This window comes from Bombus impatiens, unplaced genomic scaffold, assembly GCF_000188095.3.
Source record: "Bombus impatiens unplaced genomic scaffold, BIMP_2.2 scf_0027, whole genome shotgun sequence".
Lineage (NCBI taxonomy): Eukaryota > Metazoa > Arthropoda > Insecta > Hymenoptera > Apidae > Bombus > Bombus impatiens.
This window is the reverse complement of record NT_176446.1, coordinates 1781287-1800837: the sequence shown is the minus strand read 5'-3', so window position 1 is coordinate 1800837 and position 19551 is coordinate 1781287. Positions and strand designations below refer to the sequence as shown.

General features: G+C 41.2%; 1 protein-coding gene across 6 annotated transcripts in view; it reads right to left on the bottom strand.

Annotated features, from left to right (window-relative positions):
* LOC100749506 overlaps window positions 1-19551 on the bottom strand; it is a 165800-nt gene that overhangs the window by 79793 nt on the left and 66456 nt on the right. For 2 of the 6 annotated variants that reach the window (XM_033320974.1, XM_012387018.3), the window contains exon 1: window positions 1947-1992. The exons of 2 other annotated variants lie outside the window; for them this stretch is intronic. The gene's annotated coding sequence lies outside the window, so the exon portion shown is untranslated. Of the gene's footprint in view, window positions 1-1946; window positions 1993-19551 lie in introns of those variants that run through there. 2 more of the 6 variants (XM_003484915.4, XM_033320978.1) reach the window with 1 other exon arrangement.

Below are 19551 nucleotides of genomic sequence, written 5' to 3'. Positions count from 1 at the left end.
GCACCGGGAGAGAGAACGATGTTTGCCTCCAATATTTGGATTTCGACGATGTCAAAAGAATTACTGACATCGAGCCGCGCCGTGGGAGGGAGAGATTCACTTCGTTTACTCGTTCCTGTCGCGACCTAATTAATAATCACGTGAGAAATACGGGAAATACAGAGGAAGTTACGTTGATAAAATATATGAACCACTTGCGTATCGAACGCTAGAACGATACGTACACGAATGTTCTAGTATTTTGAAAACGCTATACGACTATCGAATAGCAACAGGGCAAATACAAAGGAAATCTTTTAGGGAACTATGAATGATACTTGTGAATCGAATACCGCGAGGAACTGAGACTTTACAATTGGTAGATTAGAAGATGAAATACTTAGAAAATAGAAAATATATAACGAGTAGAAAAAATGAAAGAAATTTTTTATACGTTTTTCTGATTGTTAACTATACTTATAACTAGGGCATTAGGTTATTGCAGTGACGACGTTAGGAAAGAGGAAAAATAGAGAAGGAATTTTATTTCTTAAGAAATCGTAATTACTACTTGTGAATTAAACAAGATCAGAAACCGAGACTCTACGATTACGTACGGAATAAAAAATGAAATATTCGACGAACAAGGAAGATGAAAAATGGAGAACACGAGACATTTGACATACTTAATAACAGCGTAAGAAGCAGGAAAAATACGGAAGCAATGCCTTTTAAGAAACTGTGATTGCCATCTATGAATCTTGGACTAATAGTTCAAGGATACCATAATTCTAAAGAATCGAAGATAAGACACGGTTACTCGCTCAACAAATTCGCTCAACACCTCGCTCAAGTAAAATTCTTATCTGTGAATACTCATGCTTTCTATGAATAAAATTAAGAAGGTGAAACTTCTGTACGTTCTCTAAATTTCCTAATACTTGGCACTTTATTCTCTATGAACCAGTAGTGGAACAAACAATTTGTACATGTAACTCGAATACGTTAATTCTCCCACTACTCACGACTTTTCGTTCATAAAATAAGAGTTCACATTCAGACAAGTAGAAAGAGTCAACAGATGTCCGCCTATTCGGACATTTATACAGAAAAATATTACTCAAATAAATCGAGTTTATTTCGTTCGAGTAAACATATACACTGCATTACGAATGCATTAAGAAAAAAAACCGTTGTCCTAACTGTAAGAAATCGCGACTGTAAAATTAGTTGTGGAACGGAAAGCGAAACGAATCGGGCGAATGGAAACTGTAATGAGGATGAAAATTGAAAGAAATCTTAGAAAACTGGATGGAACTACGTACATGCCATTATAACATAACTCGTGCGTCGGTAATCTCTATGCAAATGATCGTGGTTCGAACAAAACCCGTCGGGAGCTAGCGAAACGCGATGGCAAAGAGAAGAAGACTAGATGGGAGCAGGAAACAAGGGCAAACGCTTCGAAGAGGACGTGTCTCGTTTACGGGGATTAGGATAAAGCTACGAAGGCCCTTCCTCTTCTACTACTCGGTTCCTTATGTTCGTCCTTTTCTATCTCAGCTTCAGCTGGCTTTTTATCTGGCCAGCTTTTACATCCTTCTCTTTATTTCTTTCTCGCTTTCACACTGTTCTGGTTCAGCATTCTCTTCTGCTGCTCTCTCTGTGTTCCACGTAAAACGCCTCGAATGCCGGCGGCGCGCCGTTAAAAATAGAGCACGCAACGACTTACTAATCTGGTTAGGGCTACTTAGCGTAACTCCAACTATTTAGACCTGGATACGGTTACGGTAGTTAGGCCGCCTCTATCGGCTCTAAGTAGACCCAACGAGGACCAGAGGGGATCACCTTCTATCCTCCTACTCTTTCTTCTTCCTTCTATTTCTTTTTTCCCTTCACTCTTCTTCGTTTCACGAAACACGCTAAAACGTCTTAATGGCTTCGCTGCTCGCGCGGAAAAACGCGACTTCGAGATCTCTCTCTCCCTCTCTCTCTCTCTGACCTCTGTACACTGGAACTGGGGTTATTCGAGCCAACCCGAGATTCAACCTCTTAAGACACGTTAAAATTCAATCTGCGACTTTGCATGCTTGTTTTATATCGCGCGGCACCATTAGTCTTAAAATTTGATCTTCATCAAGTTCGCATGCGGTGATTAAACTTGTCGTAGCTATATCATGAGACATCATTGGTATTTTAATGTAACTGTATGAAACTGGTATTTTAATGTAATGTAATGTAATTTCAGGTTCAGCAATTGTTTGCTTCAGCGACCGGGCATTACATAAGAACTGACACAGTGATAGAATAATTTCCAGGAATAAAGTGACGTATCCACGCCACTGAATTATCATAATTACAATTGAGAATATTAAAACGTTAAAGAAACTTTCGTGCTTTTCGCGAGTGGAATTATATCCACGTAGCTATTGGATGTAAGTACACGATGTATTTCTCTGTTTATCACGTCGCCAACAACGAACGAATGCAACAGCCTGATTGAAAATGTAGATCGCTTAAAAATTGTTCGTAAATCGATTTAACGAATTACAAGGCAAAATAATTGGCTCAAATAATTCTACGATACTTCACGCTACTATATTCCTATAGAAATAATTTTAGGGTATATATAAGTGTGTTTATATCTGATTTGTTTGTTCACGGAAGGAATGTAGATGTTTCGATTTAACGAGCCTGGTGTAAAAAGACATGAAAATTGACCGGTTTCACGACTTCAACACAGAGGCCCGCCTTTTTTCGGGTTTCAATTATTCGCGTTTAATGGAGGCGTTGTTATCGTGACCGACGATTCGATTTCTGCATGGACGATGCACGTCGCGGGCCTTCAAGGCTAATTAACGAGTGAGCGCCGGGTAATTAATCGATGGATGGACCGGGGGACGTGCGGACAGGGAAGGCTTGGCCGTTTCTACCTCCCACGAGAGTCGTTTCATGATCCTCCAGGTGTACAAACTTTCGATGTTCTTCGAGCAAGAATTCCTGCGTACACGAATCGAGCCAGGATTTCTAGACGAAACAAATAACTCATTATCCTCTGTTCTTTAAAGAAAAGAAGGAAGATAAGAAGCTGGTTATGGAAAATTTGATACGCTGTGGAACCCAAGAAAATTCTGCACGAAATATAAGCACGGGAAGAATGAAAGGAACATTCGTAAATGAATTTTTTCTATAATATAATCCTTAGTAATAGAACAAAAATGGGAGAAAATTGATAAGTTGTTAATGGAAAATTTAAGTCGGTGAACCAACTTTGGCAGCTGCGCTGTCAAACAGAGAATAAAACCAAAATTCATGAATTTCCGTAGATGGGACGAATCGTTAATTCTTTTTTGCTTTACGATTAAACGCTGAATGATAGAAAGAAGATGCGTGGGATCGAATGATCGCGTGCGAATGATAAAAATATCGAACGTGAAGCTAAGATTCGCAGATATCTGTATCTGAGTTTGCTTTCTGCTCTAAACAAAGGCAGCAGACTGAAAGGAATCTAATAAACGGAAAATTCGACGAGTAGATCGATTTATATACGATGACACGTATATGAAATATAGATACATTAAAAATGAGATCATAACCCATAAATGCTCGTACACAGAACGAATAACTAATTTCCCCCTCCCTTCTGCGCGAAACAAAGAAACGAAAAGGAAACTGTTGAATGGAAAATTCGATGCGTGGATAAACGCTGTCGGTCCATGCGAAATATGCTCACACGTGTTGGCGCAGCCGTCGCGACCCCTGTGATCTGTCCGAAAACGAGATTTCGAAAATCCGTTATTTAAATAAGGAGGGTCCCGAGGGTACGGAGTATAGAGGAACCAGCGACACATCGAAAAAGGAAGAAAGGGAAAGAGGATGAAATTGAACACACACACGCGCGCGCGCACACACACACACACACACACACACACACACAAAGAAAGAAAAAAAGGCAAGAAGACGAAACGGGGGATGGAGAAAGCGGGTTGAATGATTTTATAAAATTAATAGTAAAGGGTAGCTCTGCATTTGCTATTATGCGCATATGCAAATAGGACGGAAGGGGTGGCGGGGTTCTGGATGAATTCGTGGATCGAATCCACGGAAAGGGTATAGGAGGGAGGGAGAGGATATGATGAGAAGAAGAAGGGGGAAGAGAAAAGAGGCAGTCGGTGAAGAGAAGGGACGAGCGTGCAGGCTGCAAGGCATTAAAACTTCCGAGATTTATAGTGGCACGGACTGGTCTGGCCTCGCTCGATTCGGGGTAGCTTCCACTAAAAAGGGGGGGCCATATTGCTGGTAACGAGCAAAGAAGGGGCGGACTATCGGGGATGCGTAATATTTCGTTCCAAGGATTTTAATGCGCAAGTACGGGGCGACTTGTATAATCCGGACTCCTGGCAACTGTAGGGGGACCAATCCTTTATACTTTTTACCTCTGTTGCGATGCCACCTCCAATAATTCCTTGGATTATTCGATCAATCCATGATTCGAATTCTTTACATTCCGCGAAGAAGGAATACCCTTTGCGTGAAAAATGGTTTTTCTCTGAGGGGCAGATTTCTTCGAATCTACTCTCTAATAATCGTGGAAGAATCAATTTTCTGTTGCGATATAACTTGTGATGATTCTTTGCATCACTCGATCAATCCTAGGTTTGTGTTTCTTTCGATTCGTAACGAAGGAGAACTTTTCTTTCGCACGAGAAATAGATATCGTCGGATTTTTTCAATTTATCTTCCAACGACCATGGCAGAACCAATTGTCTTTTCATCTCGGTCGCGATATGACAATTCCAAGGATTCCTCGAACCACTCTTCCAATTTCTAGTTATTTCTATTCCGTAAAGAATCGTTCTTGTAAAATTATACACCTGGCAGTGTCGAGAAAATAAAGTCGACATTTGCAAGTTTTATGATTCTGCAATCGTCTTCAGTGCTGAAGATTTCGATGAAAAGTCGCAAGCGTTGGTTATTCGATCGGAGTTGCACAGAGTCGTGGCACCCGGGACGAGCTGAAATATAGTCGGTCCGACACCAGGGAATCTCTGGTGAAGAAAACGATCGTGTTGCGAGTTGCCGAAGAAAGCGAGCATTCAGGCTCCGCGCGTTTCTTCAGCCGAGGAGACGTTTCGTCCATAAAAAGAGACCCCGCTGGAAGCGCCAATCGTTTCGCTTGGCAAGTGTAACGTTTACAGGCTGCCTCTAATTGGTGTTCGAGGCTGATGAACGCCAATGAAACATGGAAAAGATGGGAACGTACGATACACGTTTGCTGTCTGCTCTCTCTTTCTCTCTCCCTCTATGAGTTCTGTGCCGTGTAACTCGCAAAAATCAAACCGGCACGAAGAGAAACGGTTTTACCAAATACGCGAGTCGCTAGAAGACGCTAGACGCCATGTAAGATCGGCCATTTATCCGCGAACACCTTGTTTCGTTTTCATCTGCGATGTAAACGCTCGTTTATGATCGTCGTTCGACGACTATTGATTAATTATCATTTAGCTTACAGTGAACATTATTTTTTCGAAAGCTCTCGTCACTTTATTACGAAGCTGATAGCAAAATACAAGGAACAGAGTGTCGGACGTAAAGTGTTACGATCTTTGCTTTATAAAACGATACGAAAACTCGAAGAGAATTTTACAAGACGTGGCCTGTCGTAATCAATTCCAAACGCTGTCGTCTTTGAAGGAGGAATAAAAGCAGGTGTTGCTCGATAATCTATTATCGGCGCTCAAACAGATATTCAAAAAGAATATCGCGGACCATCGTTGTCTTGTGTCATCGACTCTTTTTTTTTTTCTTCTTTCTACTATTGAACAAACAAGCAATAAGAACAGCTTTGTCTGAAATCACCTCGGCCGATCGTTTTTGCATGATCAAGGAGATGAAATATATCGCGTAAACGAAAGATTATGGAGGAATCGAAGAAGGAGGAGTCGGATAGATGTCCTGGAGATCGCTGCGTTACGTTCTTACCAGATGTTTTAGGCTGCCTGTCAGTCGAGAAGAGCATCGACGATCCCGAAGGCTTGATTGATTCCTAATAGCGCGACCGACAAGAAACCAATCGAGATGTAACGCTCGTCCGCGGCTAATGAATAATGGAAAAATTTGCTCTCCTTTCGGACACGGCTCATCCGAGCACGAGTTTTCTGAATTATTGGTCGATACCGTTAACCTCGTTCCAGTACACTTGCTCCTCATTTTTCCCGTCTCTATTTTATGTTAATAACTTATAAATACATCTACAGACTCTGATCACGGGTTAATTAGAATCGCTTAAAATTTTCGATGTTTTTCATCCTTTTAGCAAAATTGAGAGACGTACAGGAATTCTATTGGGTTTGGCAACTAAGTGATCAATACCACCTAATGACAAAATCAATAGTATCAAATTTTGTTAATTACTGTAAGTTGTTTCATACATGCTATGCTCCTTTTCGCTACAGCTGATATCGTTTCCACATTCTGAATTTTTGTTTCCAACTAGTGTAACGTAGCGATGGCGAGCAACGAGCAGCGACTTACAGATATTTCCAATGGCTCTCAGATCATCCGAGTGTTATCCGATCGTGGAAGATAATAAATGAAATAATTGCGATTTATATTTACACGATCATTTACGTGTTTAAGAACAATCTAGACGATCAATCATAATTTGCTTTTTTATCTGTATATGTTTCAACGACGTCTGGTAGTTGGAAGAATGAAATTTCTGCGTGTGGTCTTAATTCCACGATCAGCGACTGAATATATTTCCCCGATAGTAATCACGATTTCATTCGTTTTCTTTCACCAATCACTAAATAACAGTCTACAGAGTTACATGTAACATACATTACTACTGTATGTACGGTATTATGTAATTGTAATAAATTCTATCAACATTCCAACCGCTCGATTCTACGTACACCTTGAAAAGGTCTTGTACAAACATAAAACCTTACATAGCACAGTAGCTTCAAAGAGCGTTTCAGCCTGTTCCGATGATGATGATCGAAGTCAGAGACTTTCACGAAATAGATCATCGTTCTATCTCATTTCACCTCGTTCAATAGAAGCAGGGCTTATTAAAAGTTTGCTTCAAATTCCGAGTCGTTTAAAATACAAGAGCCGAACGACCTTGTCCAGTCCAAAACGAGAAACAAGCAGGTATAAGAAGCAAAGGAGGAGGAGGAGGAGGAGGAGGAGAAGAAGGAAGGTACACAGAGGGAGCGTATGGAATTCCCCCGAAATCCCGGCAGCTCTGACATAATGAGACATCGAACTCCAGGACGAGATCGTGGTCGTACGAAAAAACGCGGAGAAGAAGCCTGCAGAAAAAGCGAGCGGATCGTTTCTGCACGACGAGTCCTTCTCTCTGGATAGAGCCGCGAACAGCAGAGCCCCAGAGGGTTTTGATCGCGATCGAAGCTCGGAAACAAAAGGCTCCCGAGCAAGGTTTCAGCAAGACCGTTGAAAATCCCTTGGCAGCATCGGAATAAGAGAGAGCAGAACGCTCGGTGAGGTCTCGAAGAAGAAATTATGCGAAAGAAGGTGGACGCTGAGATTCCGCGAAATCCAGCGTTGTATCCACTCGCATAAAATTTCGAGCGAGCAAAACGAGCCGAGTCCGAGACACGGGGCGCCCGCGTCTCGAAGATAAAAGCGAAAACCTTTCGGTCGAAATTCCGCGAAATCCGGTAAAAATTGAAAGCGAAAGGCGGTGGACAAAGGAGCCGAAGAGGAAAGAAGAAGGAAGAGAGAGAGAGAAAAGATTCGTGTGTCCTGCCGATGCGTTCGTTTCTTCGGGCATAGAAGGAGAGAAGCCAAGGGGGCCAGAAGCAGCGAGAGAGCTTCTTCTTCTTCTTTCTGAAGAAGAAAAAGAAGCTCCGAGGGGGCCCCGTGGAATGATGAATCGTTTCTATTAAAATACTTTTTCGACGGGGAATACAGAGTGGGCATCCAGCCTGCGGAGCCGCGAGTGGATTTATTTACATATTTTCAATCTGGATTAAGAGGTATAGAGCCGGGCCCACAGGAGAGAGAGCGCCTTCTACGCGCTTTAGAACACGCTACCAAGCTTTCCCCCAAAACCTTCATCGTTCGGCTTTTACGATTTTTATGAGCTTCCATCGCGACTCTTTTAAACACACTTCTTCCAACATTCGTGGATTCTTTTCCCATATATAATAGGTATATACACATAGTTATTCTGTTTTAAAGATCGATCTTAATCATTCATTTAGGATATTCTTTAGTAGTATCTTTTAGCAAATTGAAAGTCTTTCCGGAAAAAGGATTTATGGATGCGAAACAAGAATTTTGTAGTCAAGTAGCAAAAAATTATTACGAAGTGTTTCTTTAGTTTGTAAATAATGAAAAGAACAAGGTTGAAGACCACACGGGAGATTACGTGACGAGTCCACCTTTTTGTTGATTTCCTGACTTTCATGTTTTACTTGACAAGTAAGAAGAAGTATTTGAGCAACTACCATTAAGCTAGTAGTTTAGTGGCTACCATTAAAAAAGTCAGATGTAACGTTTCCAGTACAGTTTACACAATTCATCATTTCTCTTATGATCCCTTTTCCATAAATCGTTTCGAGATTAAAGAAAACTAACGTTATTTCTTTTCTCTCATTTCTTCGTATTTTTGCGTTCCTTCGTTCAGCTGGAAATATCTATTTATTATTCCCTATCAGCCTGTAGAATATAATTTTACTCGAACGATCAACTTCGAATATTTTAACACGCAAAGAGCAAAAGAACTGCGAATATTGCAAGAACATTAAATGATGGTAAACGATGTTACCACTTAATTGCCAATAGAATAGCAAAGAATATTAAGAAATTAAAAAATGCCATTGTGGAGCATAAGGAGATGATTACCATCGAAGGGTCGAAACAACGAAGGATTTTACATTGCGAGGATAAGACAAATTTGGCCGAAGAATTTCGCCTCGAACCTTTTCCGTTTGAACGGCCCTAAATTTATTCGAAGCTTTGCCTGACAAATTCGAGGCGTCTCGAAGCTGCCGACAGAAGCCGAATTCCGTCGCGATGATGGAGACACTTAGGTGACTGTGAACGATGCGAACACTTGCTCGCCTGTCTCCTGCCTACACGTCTTTCTTCGCCAAACGATACTTTTCACGGCGTGGGTTCCGTCGAAAGCGGAAAATAGCCAACGAGCAAAACCATGGGAACAATCCGGGAAACCAGTTTTCCACGGAGCGGCGAAATCACAAACGCGATTCGATCGGATTTCTCTAATCGAACAAGACATAAACTGGCTGTCAGCGATCGATTACACCTGGCCACCGGGACTCGACTTTCGCCTGATCGAACTTGGAAAAGAAACGTCTTATTCAAGTCTCCGTTTGACGTCGAACAACGAAGAAAATATAAGTAAATCGATTCTTGAACAAAGTATTGACAATCAGATGGAATTTGTAATTTATTTAACAAGGCTACGATGATCGGGTTTGTTAGTAATTCATGAATCTGCTTGAAATCTTCCGAGGTCGATGATCAATCGTATCGCTCACAAGGGAACGTTTCGTAATGTCGAAGAGATTCTGCTATTTTTCCATCTTTTTTATCGCTGTTGCGATACGACGATCCCTTAGATTAGTTGATTTTCCATTTTAACTCCATCTGAGGTCCTTAAATTTTTTCTCAGAAAGGATCTGCGATCTTCCTGAAGTTCGTATGAAAGAGAATTTGCAGTGATTTAATTAATAAGATTATTAATACGAAACTGTCCTGTTCTAAGATGATCAGATTTATATATTTTACAGAACTCTTCCGAGATATTCCAACAATTCCAAAATTCAAAAAACCCATTTGTTTCGTTATCGTATTAATGATCCAATTCGTATCGACATAAAAATTTCCTAATTATATTACCAACATTCGAAGAGATCGCTCCATCGATTCTCCATTTTCTAAAGAAAAAGAGGGAGATCTTCCTGTATGGAAGAAAATATACAATTTCTAGCTTTTTATTATAAACGGTATAAGAATATTTTGCGTAAAACTCTGTTTGCAGCTATGGAGGGACCGGAAGTGAATAGCACAGGCTTCCTCACGGGGCAAGGATTTCGCTTGTTCGCATCAAGATTCGCTTGGCTGGCTGATTAATTGGCTCTCATTAACGTCGCGTCGAGTCGCCGTTTCTTAAGCACGTGCATTGTCCTGCCGGTGTTAACGCACGGCCGTTGAAATACAACGAAATAATATTCCTCGAACACGCTCGAGAAATATAGAAAATAAAAATCAGTACGAAGACTGATAAGCATAGAACGACAAACATCCTTTTTCTAACATTTCCTTGATAACCTTTTTCTTTAGAAGAGAACAAAGGAGAGAGTTTTCAGTATCATTAGTGGAAGCTGAATTGTTTGGTACTCGTCTCGATCGAACAACCATGCTCGTGGTCCAAGAAATGCGTCTTCGTCTCTCGAGGGATTAACGCCTTGACATCTACACGTGTTCCAGCGTCATCCGCTCGTGCTTTTCTCCGTCGAGCTGGCTGCGAGCCGATGACGAACGATCCGCGCTTCAGATTCTGACGCCTCGTTTCGGACTGCCGAGGAAACCCGTCTTTCCATCGACTTTGAGGACCAACACTAAGTCTCTTTCAGCTTTATTAATTACCCAACTGTCTGGCTCTAATTACGAAGCGATTCTTCCACCTATTTCCAAGATATTTCGAAAATCCTGTCAACTATCGTCTCGTCGTTCAGTTTATGACGACCGACTAGTTCCGAGTGCAGCTTTTCTATCAGCAAATTAATAGAATACGATTTCAGTCACGTTTCAACCAGTTCAATTCGATTCATTTAATACGAAGATTTCATCAGACGTTTCATTCGTCTCGATTCGTTCAATTTCAAGGTGTCGATTCGATGGTTGAAAATATCTAAGCTTAACTAAAGGTAGTTTATTAAATAGCTACAATTGTTACGCAGGTAAAGAAATATTACTTTATTAGTAACTAGTAGTTAACAACAATCGTCGAATGCTCTGTTCGATGTGCAGTCTCGCTCTTGTTTCAATTGAAACGGGACTTTCTTAATCCTTTACAGATCGCTTTCATACAATGATTCTTTCATGCCTCTCTCCGACTTCAGCTCTAATCAGAAACAGGATTCTGTTGACAACGACCCAGAAAATGCACGTGTCTTAAGAAGAAACGGGATGACAGATTAAAAAGATCGGATCGCCGATCGATGAAATCAAGAGCTTTCGCTTTTCTTTCCTGTTTTCCCCACTAACCCACAGCAGTCAACGTCGCGTCGTCCTTATCCCTCGCCAACGTAAAGAACCGGTTTTTTCAACAGTTCAAAGACACTTGTCTTTTTTCGCCGCGAAGGGAACTCGCGCCACCAAGAGGAACCGTTGCACCGTGAAAATGGTGGAAACAGTCGCACGTTGCTTCGCAACAATGGTGACCAATGCGAGTTGGTGATCGCGAAGGGAGGCAAAGGGGATGTGATACACCGAGAGCAAGGCAGAGATTCGAGGCGATGGAAGTTGTACGTGAATCCTCTGGATGGAAGCGACGCGGCGAATGATAAATGAACTCCTCTTAAACCGCGAGCTCTCATATCGGCCCGCTATTAACATAGTGCCGGATAAAGTAACGAATTTAAAAGAAATCCAATATAAAAGCCACGGGAATTCCATCGGAGATCTTATCCTGGCGGAGCTCTCGCTCGCCGCGGAGACTCCATTAATCACGCCGTTCTCCTCTCCTCTTTCTCTCCCGCTATCCCCCTTTTCTTCTCTCTGTTCGCCCTGGCCGTTTTGCCCCCACCCTTTCCTCTTTCTTTCACCCGCCCGCGGTTCATTTGTCTCGTATTAGTCGTTATTACGAGAGCTGAAAATTCAAATGGACGATGGATAATGGCACTGGCCGGTTCGGAGATAATGCCCCTTCTTCTCTCCCACACCCCCCTCTGGTCAACTTCTTGGCCAGGTTTCTCTCTTTCTCACACATACGCACACCACACACTGCCTCTCTTTTTCTCTCTTTCACTCCGTCGATGTTCTCTGTCCGCGTTGGCCTCGCGATACCACGAAGCAGATCGAAATCTGCCTTCTTTTCTTCGTACGGCGCCGAGGAATCGAACCGAGACGATTTTGGAAATGGAATTCTCCGACTGTTTCTCGATGGCCACGTTCACCCCTCAACGATTGCTGTTTCCTCTCGTTCCTTTTGCCATCGTGCATTGGGCAACACGTTGGTTGGCGGATTGTAGAATTTCAGGATTGAACGTGAAGTAATCGCGAGATAATGAACGAAATTTAGGCTACTCGTCGAGATTTTTCTATTGAATCTGTCACGTCACGGTTTAATTCGTATAATTATCATATATTCGTTGCGTGGAAGAAATATCGTGTTTTAAACGAGTTGTCGACTAACTTAGTAATTGATACATTTGTTTTTGACGATACCGGTCCTAATCTTGGTGCGTCACGCCTCCCTCGTGAATGAATGAAGAGAAGCGTGTTTCGATTATTAGTAATCGTCGAGGAAAAGTATTTCTTTAGCATCCTAAAAACGTCCAATCTTAAAATCGTCAGTGACGAACGAAAGAAACACGTTTGTAACGACGAAGATTTGCAAATTCGAGAACGATACTGAAACTGCAGTGGAACAATCCTATTTCTATCAATCATAAAATGAAGAAAATAATCTTCATCCCATTTCTTCACACAACAGGCGAAAATTTGCATATTCCTACTATCAATATCATTTCTCGTGTTATATTGTTCTATCATAGTAAACCGACAGTAAAGTAGAATAAGTCTATCCCTGTCAGACCATCTTCTCTACCAGTCCACCGACAAAGAAGATAATTTTTATGTCGTTTCTTTACTAAGAAGAAGGAAAAATTTGCTTCTGTCTTCATGGTACTAATATAACAGCGATGATATCGAAATAAAAGTAGAATAAATCCATTTCTGCCAAACGGTATTAATAAGAGGAAATTGCTTTCGTTCCAAAATGTTGCGTAGAAGCTAATAGAAGTAAAGAAACGAATCGAAGGAAACGAGAACGATCGGTTTTATGGCGTCGAAACGATGATCCGGATCTGGCCCAAAGATCGGTCGTGGAGGAGCGTTCGAAATGGTTCGATGTCTTTGCAGTCTGCTTCTCGTTAGCAGCATTGTAAATTCTACCCGCGGTTTTATTGAAATCTTTCGAGAACGCGTCGATTCGTAATTGCGGTGGCTGCTGCCCGCTCGTAAATTATCTTGAAACGAGTTTTTTGCACAATCAAGTATGATCGACTGGACCACGTATCACGTTGCTAGCCTCATGATTGTTGAAATTTATCGTTATACGGAAAGACTCGTTAATAACGCGTCATTCGAACAAAACGACCGCGAATCTGATAACCCTTGATAATCAGATATATCCATGTGACTCTGTTTATTAAACTATCGTAAGATATTAATGAAAATTGTACATGCGTAAAATTACACATACACACGACAAGTCGATAATTTTAATCTTAACTTTCTCCAGTTTTGAACGTACAATAGCTACAAAAAGTATTGTTAAATATCTTTATTAATGGTACTCAACTTTTTATATACAACAACTACCAAATGATCATAAGTTAAGATCCTAAGTTTCTAAAAAACTGTAACTCATCGATCCACGTACGTCTCATTGAATATGATATAAGAATACCAATTATTATTATTAATATTATTAAACGTAATACAATATAATATCAATGATAAAACGTCTCTGGTCGGATGCCTGAAGAAACTCGAAAACTGGACAAAAGATCAAATAAGCCACATTACGTTTCTATGAATTTTTGTATTCCATAAAATCGCATGCCACCCGGTATAGTATAAGTCGTTCGTCATATCATTGATTTCTTCTAGTTTTCAATTGAATAGGTGTAACTACTACCAAAAGACTTTTTAACATGCGTATGCTAATATCTGACAAAAGGCAGGCTCCAAGAATAGCCGGCAGTTTTCCTTCTGTTACCATCGAACGTAGTATTCTTCTGTCTAGCTAATCGATAATTGTCTAGGAACGAGCACGAAGGTGGAATTGCATACAAGATTCCAGATCCACCGGAGGCGAGCATTCGCGGTTATTGCTTTCGAATTCTTCATATCGTTCGCGATCGACTCATTGACATTTTCGTCGGGTTCCACTCGTTGGAATTCCGTGTCTGTGCCCACGTCGCCGCGTTTCTCGTACAATGAAAACGCGCACGTAGGTTACACCTGTGTTGTTACGTTGCTGTGTGCTCGCGCGGTCAACTCGTGCGTTTCCTTTCGGTATCATCTAGTTCGAAATCTCATGCGAACCGAGATACCAGTTCCCGCTTTTATTCCTCTGTTGGTATTCCTCTATTAACCTGCAACGTCAACTTGTTACAATTTTCTATCGACCATTGCGTCTTTTTGTGTTCGGTGCATAGACAGTACGACACGAGTGTGCCTTTTATTCGTTGCTGTTTCTTTGTCATACAAATTTATCCCGGAGAGTCTTTCTCAAAAATATTTTAACGTAATTACTCATGTAACACGAAACATGTAATGTAAAGTGAAAATATCTTGGTGTGATTATTCCACATATATTTATTAAATTGTCGATTATATCGAGATAAGCCGGTGATTGCAGAGAAAATAGAAAAGATACCAATTTTTCTGTAGTTTCCTGCTTCCTGCTGAGATAACTCGTATTTTTTTAACAGTACAAAATAATCCAACAATATGTAGGAAGATTCTTACTACTGTGAGTGATTTCTCGTTTAAATTTTATGTTAAACATCTCAAAACATTGGAAACCTGCCAAAATGAGAGTAAAATTGAAATATAAAGATTCTTAACAGGCTTAAGGCAGAGAGTTAAATTCTTTCACAGGAAACAAAAACTCCTTTCCCTCGAGAATCCACGATTTCGATTTCCTTACGAAAGAAAAAAAAGATTGCCATCTTCAATTTGCTGAAGAAACGCTATCGGACGAGGTATCGCAATTCGGAACATTCCATGTTTCATGTCTGAGAATTCAGCTTGAGAAGGGTAGAGCGAAGATTTCAGGCGATAATTACCGGAACTCCGGATGTCATCAACGCGCACACGTTGCGTCGATCGAACTTTCCCTTTCCGCGATCGGTCACGTGCCTGTCGAGCCCTGTCGATCAATCGATACGCGTGCGTCCCAGTCCACCACGAGGCGGAATATCGCGATAAAAGCGAGAGAATCTCGTGCGTCATCTGGTGAAAAAGGAACGAGGTGCGTTACTAGTATAATTATCGTTCTGCTAATAATAGTTGCGCTACCACTAGTTCGCGAGCGGTTCTACCGGTTACTGTACCTCTATTGCCGATACTACTACCATTAATGGCTAAAACTTACGGAATGAGTTACGCTAGCCGCTGCTCCCGACATCGTTCCGCGGCATCGTTAGAAATTGTAGTACTTGTGCCGGTACCAAAAGGATATCATGTAATTGATTGTTAATAGGCTGGTAACTAAGCTGTTGCTAACATAGTTTTAATTTTCACGACATTGGTACTTCGCTAACTGGTCGCGAGTCGGAGCCATATCCTAACAGACATCCTAGCAAAGTGAACAAATTATGCGGTGAATTATTCAAACGGATATACTTTCAGCAAATTTTAGACATCTTTCCTTTTCATCGTGTAAGAGCGAGATATGGATATTTCAGATATTTAAACACCTGAGCAACTAATTCATTTTTTGCAAATATCAGTCTCAGTATCTTTGAAGAAATAAATTTCTGTAAACTGATTCGCCGTAAGAGCAACGATAAGTTAATTTTCAAAACCGGCGATTCTTATTATATTTGTCAATCCGGGCAATTGGCCAATGTAGTTTTTCAACGATCCATTCGTTCATTTTGCAAGTCACAGGTGATACGTGCTAATAACTACCGCATGACAGCGACAAGTTTGAGGGTAAAAAAGTCAAGCTCCATTTTAAATGTCAATTTCATACAATTAACTTACAATCTTATTCAATGCAAAACTACAAAATTACGCAATTACAGCCTACTATCTACGACTTGTCACTTGTCAATTTCCTAACCTTGTCAATTACTATAGCATCGATATATGCTTTACTATAGCTCTGGTGTTTACTCGTGTGTAAAATAAAATGGATTAATCAAGTCAATTTCGACAACTTACGTTACGGCGACGTCTAATTAACGCACCGCTACCGTAACCCGCAAATCTCTAACTTGTTTGCTCGTAAAATCATAGGGACACGATCACCTTTTTTTGAAGAAGTTTGCGTACGCCAGCGAATCCGAATTGTCGAACTTGTCGCATCGCTACGGTTTTCAACGCGCCGCATAAATATTCCATTCTGCAAGAAGATCGAATACACGTTGAACGGTGTTGGCCCGGTGTAATAAAATGATAAATGTCTCGGGGATTGGTTCCAGGAGAGATCGACATTCCCTCCAGGAACGACGAAACGGGTGAATGAAGAGGCATCGCACGCTTGGCATGTTCCGCGTGTCCGCAGCATATTCATCCGTCCGGCAGCCGGTCATATAGAATCGTCGATTCCGCGGCGAATGCCGGAGAGCGTTGATAATTTATTTGTGAGACGTTGCCTCCCGTCGAACGTGTCCCACCTTCGCAATCGTCCGACTGACCGTCGACATTCTGGATTTCGCGCCTTTTTCGTGCGTTCCATTGTCTTTCGCCACAGGCGAACACGAACAGAGAGTGCCGAGGGAGGCAACTCCGCCTTTTTCGGCGATACGACACCAGCCACGGTTTGCCACCGATCATCGTGATGTTTATTAAAACGAGCAGCAACACAGGCGCGACACGCGGGTTGCAATTGCTACCGGACGCGCATTTTTATAGCGGGGGAAATGTCACGTACCGATCGTGCGCTCGATGACGCCCGTTGTTCCGCCGATCGCCGCGCATCGGAACTCGAGGGAAATGTCAATGAGCCTGCACCGAGCAGCTGGCATATCCGGTTCTCCAATTTTACCTACGCGACCGACCTCGCCGGACTTTGCCGAAAATATAAGCGTTCGACGAAACGTTCGAAACAGCCATACACCGAAACCATGACATCCATCGATCCGAAATTCGTTCGACAGTTGTTTAACGTGTTCGTGATAAGAATGCTAGCAGCGGAGGTAAAAAGCCTTGCGCGTAGTATAGGAGGTCAAGGGATGCGTGTATCACTGCACTGCAACGATCGTGTGTAAAATAATGGCGAATGACGTCGCCGAACGTGTTATGGAAATACGGCAAAATCTCCGAATTTGCAATTGCACGCGTATAACGTTGGTAGGTTTCAAGAGAAATAAAATACAAACTTTCTGAACGTCCAAAGATCGAAGATTCTCAACCCTCAGAACGTTCGGACGAATCGGGTTCGTTCGATGCTGACGATTCTTCATTTTCACTGGACGATTTCGCTTTTTGTGTAATTAACAATTTCACATTAACTACGTGCATGATTAATATTTGAGAAACACAGGGATTTAATTAACATGGTTTCTCGGAGCATAGAACTTTCAGTGTTTCGTTTTATCATCACTTATTATTAATTGTATTAACATAAAGTCATCCGGTTTTTATATTTGTTACTGTAAAATCGAATCAAAATTTGGCAGCGATAAAGGCAAACTTTTTATCTTCTAAGTTCTAACATATTCCAAAGTGGCAAACAATCATTAAATAATTTAGGATTCGTAGCAGGATGGCTGGACGCAGGAGAGGGTTGAAAAGTAGAAAGTGGAAGTTTTCGAACGTGTCGCGTCGGTTTCGTTGACTTTGACCGATAGCCCAGCATGGGTTCGCGCTCTGTTATCTTAACGTACGCGGAAAGCGAAACGATACAAAACGAGAACGAACCACGCAGAATAATTAAATAAAACTGAAAGTAGAGGAAGGGAAGGTGCGACGAGAGAGGGTAAATCGCTTGGATGGAAATAAGAGACAGGTAATGCTGAGGGGTGGAATTGTAGGGTGAGACAACGAAGCGGAGGAAAGGGGGGAATCGAGGGAATTGGAGGAACAAATGGAGTTCGACTTTTCTGTGACAAACGAGCGTCCCCGAAATGTCAATCAAACGACCGTACTGGCGCATTCCGAGCTACTCCACCTGATTTGGTTAGACGTGCAGATATCGAGCAGCTGCGTCGCTGTTCACAAGTCAAGTCACGTGGAATTCGATCCACAGCACTGGCCGGTCAGTGTGTGTTCTTTATCAGCGAAATTCTGATAAACCTCGTCACCTTGTCTCGCCTGAGAACCTTATCGAGATGATTAAGAAGCTGCTTCTCGGTAACATTGTTGCCATTATCGAATTTTCATACTACAATCTTGCTCTCGTTTTAGCAACGAAAAAGACTCGTAGTGTTTTAAGAAAATGTTTAAACGTAAAATTAAGACGAGAAACAGCGCATATAGGTAGCAATTTTTTTTCCTATTTTACTGCAACATGAAATTTTTGTATTTTTTCGTGTTACAAAATATCGAATATTGGTTGGAAAATAACCAAAATGACATAGCAGAGTTAACAGTGTAATAGAGCGCCCTTGTGGCAAAAGGTCCCATGAGATAAAATAATGAATCGAGTTATTGTTAATGATTGTTGTATTTCAATGAAAATCATTAAATCTCACGTAGTTTTTAAATATTTGGTTTTCGTATTCGGTATAATTCTACTTTACCATACTCTTTGTGTTTTAGAGACGATTGCTAAGTATTTTTTATTTCGGATGAGGGAATACTGACGTTCACTCGTTGACACGACGCGACGTTTACTTCAGGAAAAGCGTGTGTTCCTCGTGTGCCAATTTTCGGTAGATTCGTAGTGGCATGACAAAATACGACAAACCAGCGTAATATTTTAAAATATCAGCAGTAATAGCTGATGTGTAAGACCGTAACAAAATATGTGCTTCATTGTATGAGATTTAAGAGAAGCATATTTCGTCGCGAACAATTTTGGAGCAGAATGGTCGGTATATTTAGACGAAGACGGACAAACTACAACTAAGCAGTTACACGAGGGATTTCAACATCCAGCACAAATGTCTCTGTTCATATAATAATTTTCAACTCTGGCACACCTTAACCTTGAAGCATTCGATCCAATTGTATTTTTCTCACGTCAAGAAATATCTTTTTACGACTACATACATTTTCAGATTCGTCTCAAATATCAATCATAATATAAGATAATGAAATGATATGATCACAATCATAATATCTCCAGTCTCATTAGTCTATTGCTAGTTTTTATAGATTTGCACACGTTTTTATAGATTTAATTGCACACGATGCACGTAATATACAAATTAGAATATTTATTATAATTTTTAATACATGTAACAAATTTCCATTTAAATTCCATTTCATATGTTCACTAAAAGATATAAAAATGAACAAAAATCCACGATCTTCTCACTAGAGAGCTAACAAGATTTTAAGATCCACCATTCGTTAAGATTTACAAACTATACCGATGGAATAACGCAATATAATGTACAACCCCCCCCCCCCCCCCCCCCCACCCGCTCCCCGCCCCCCCCC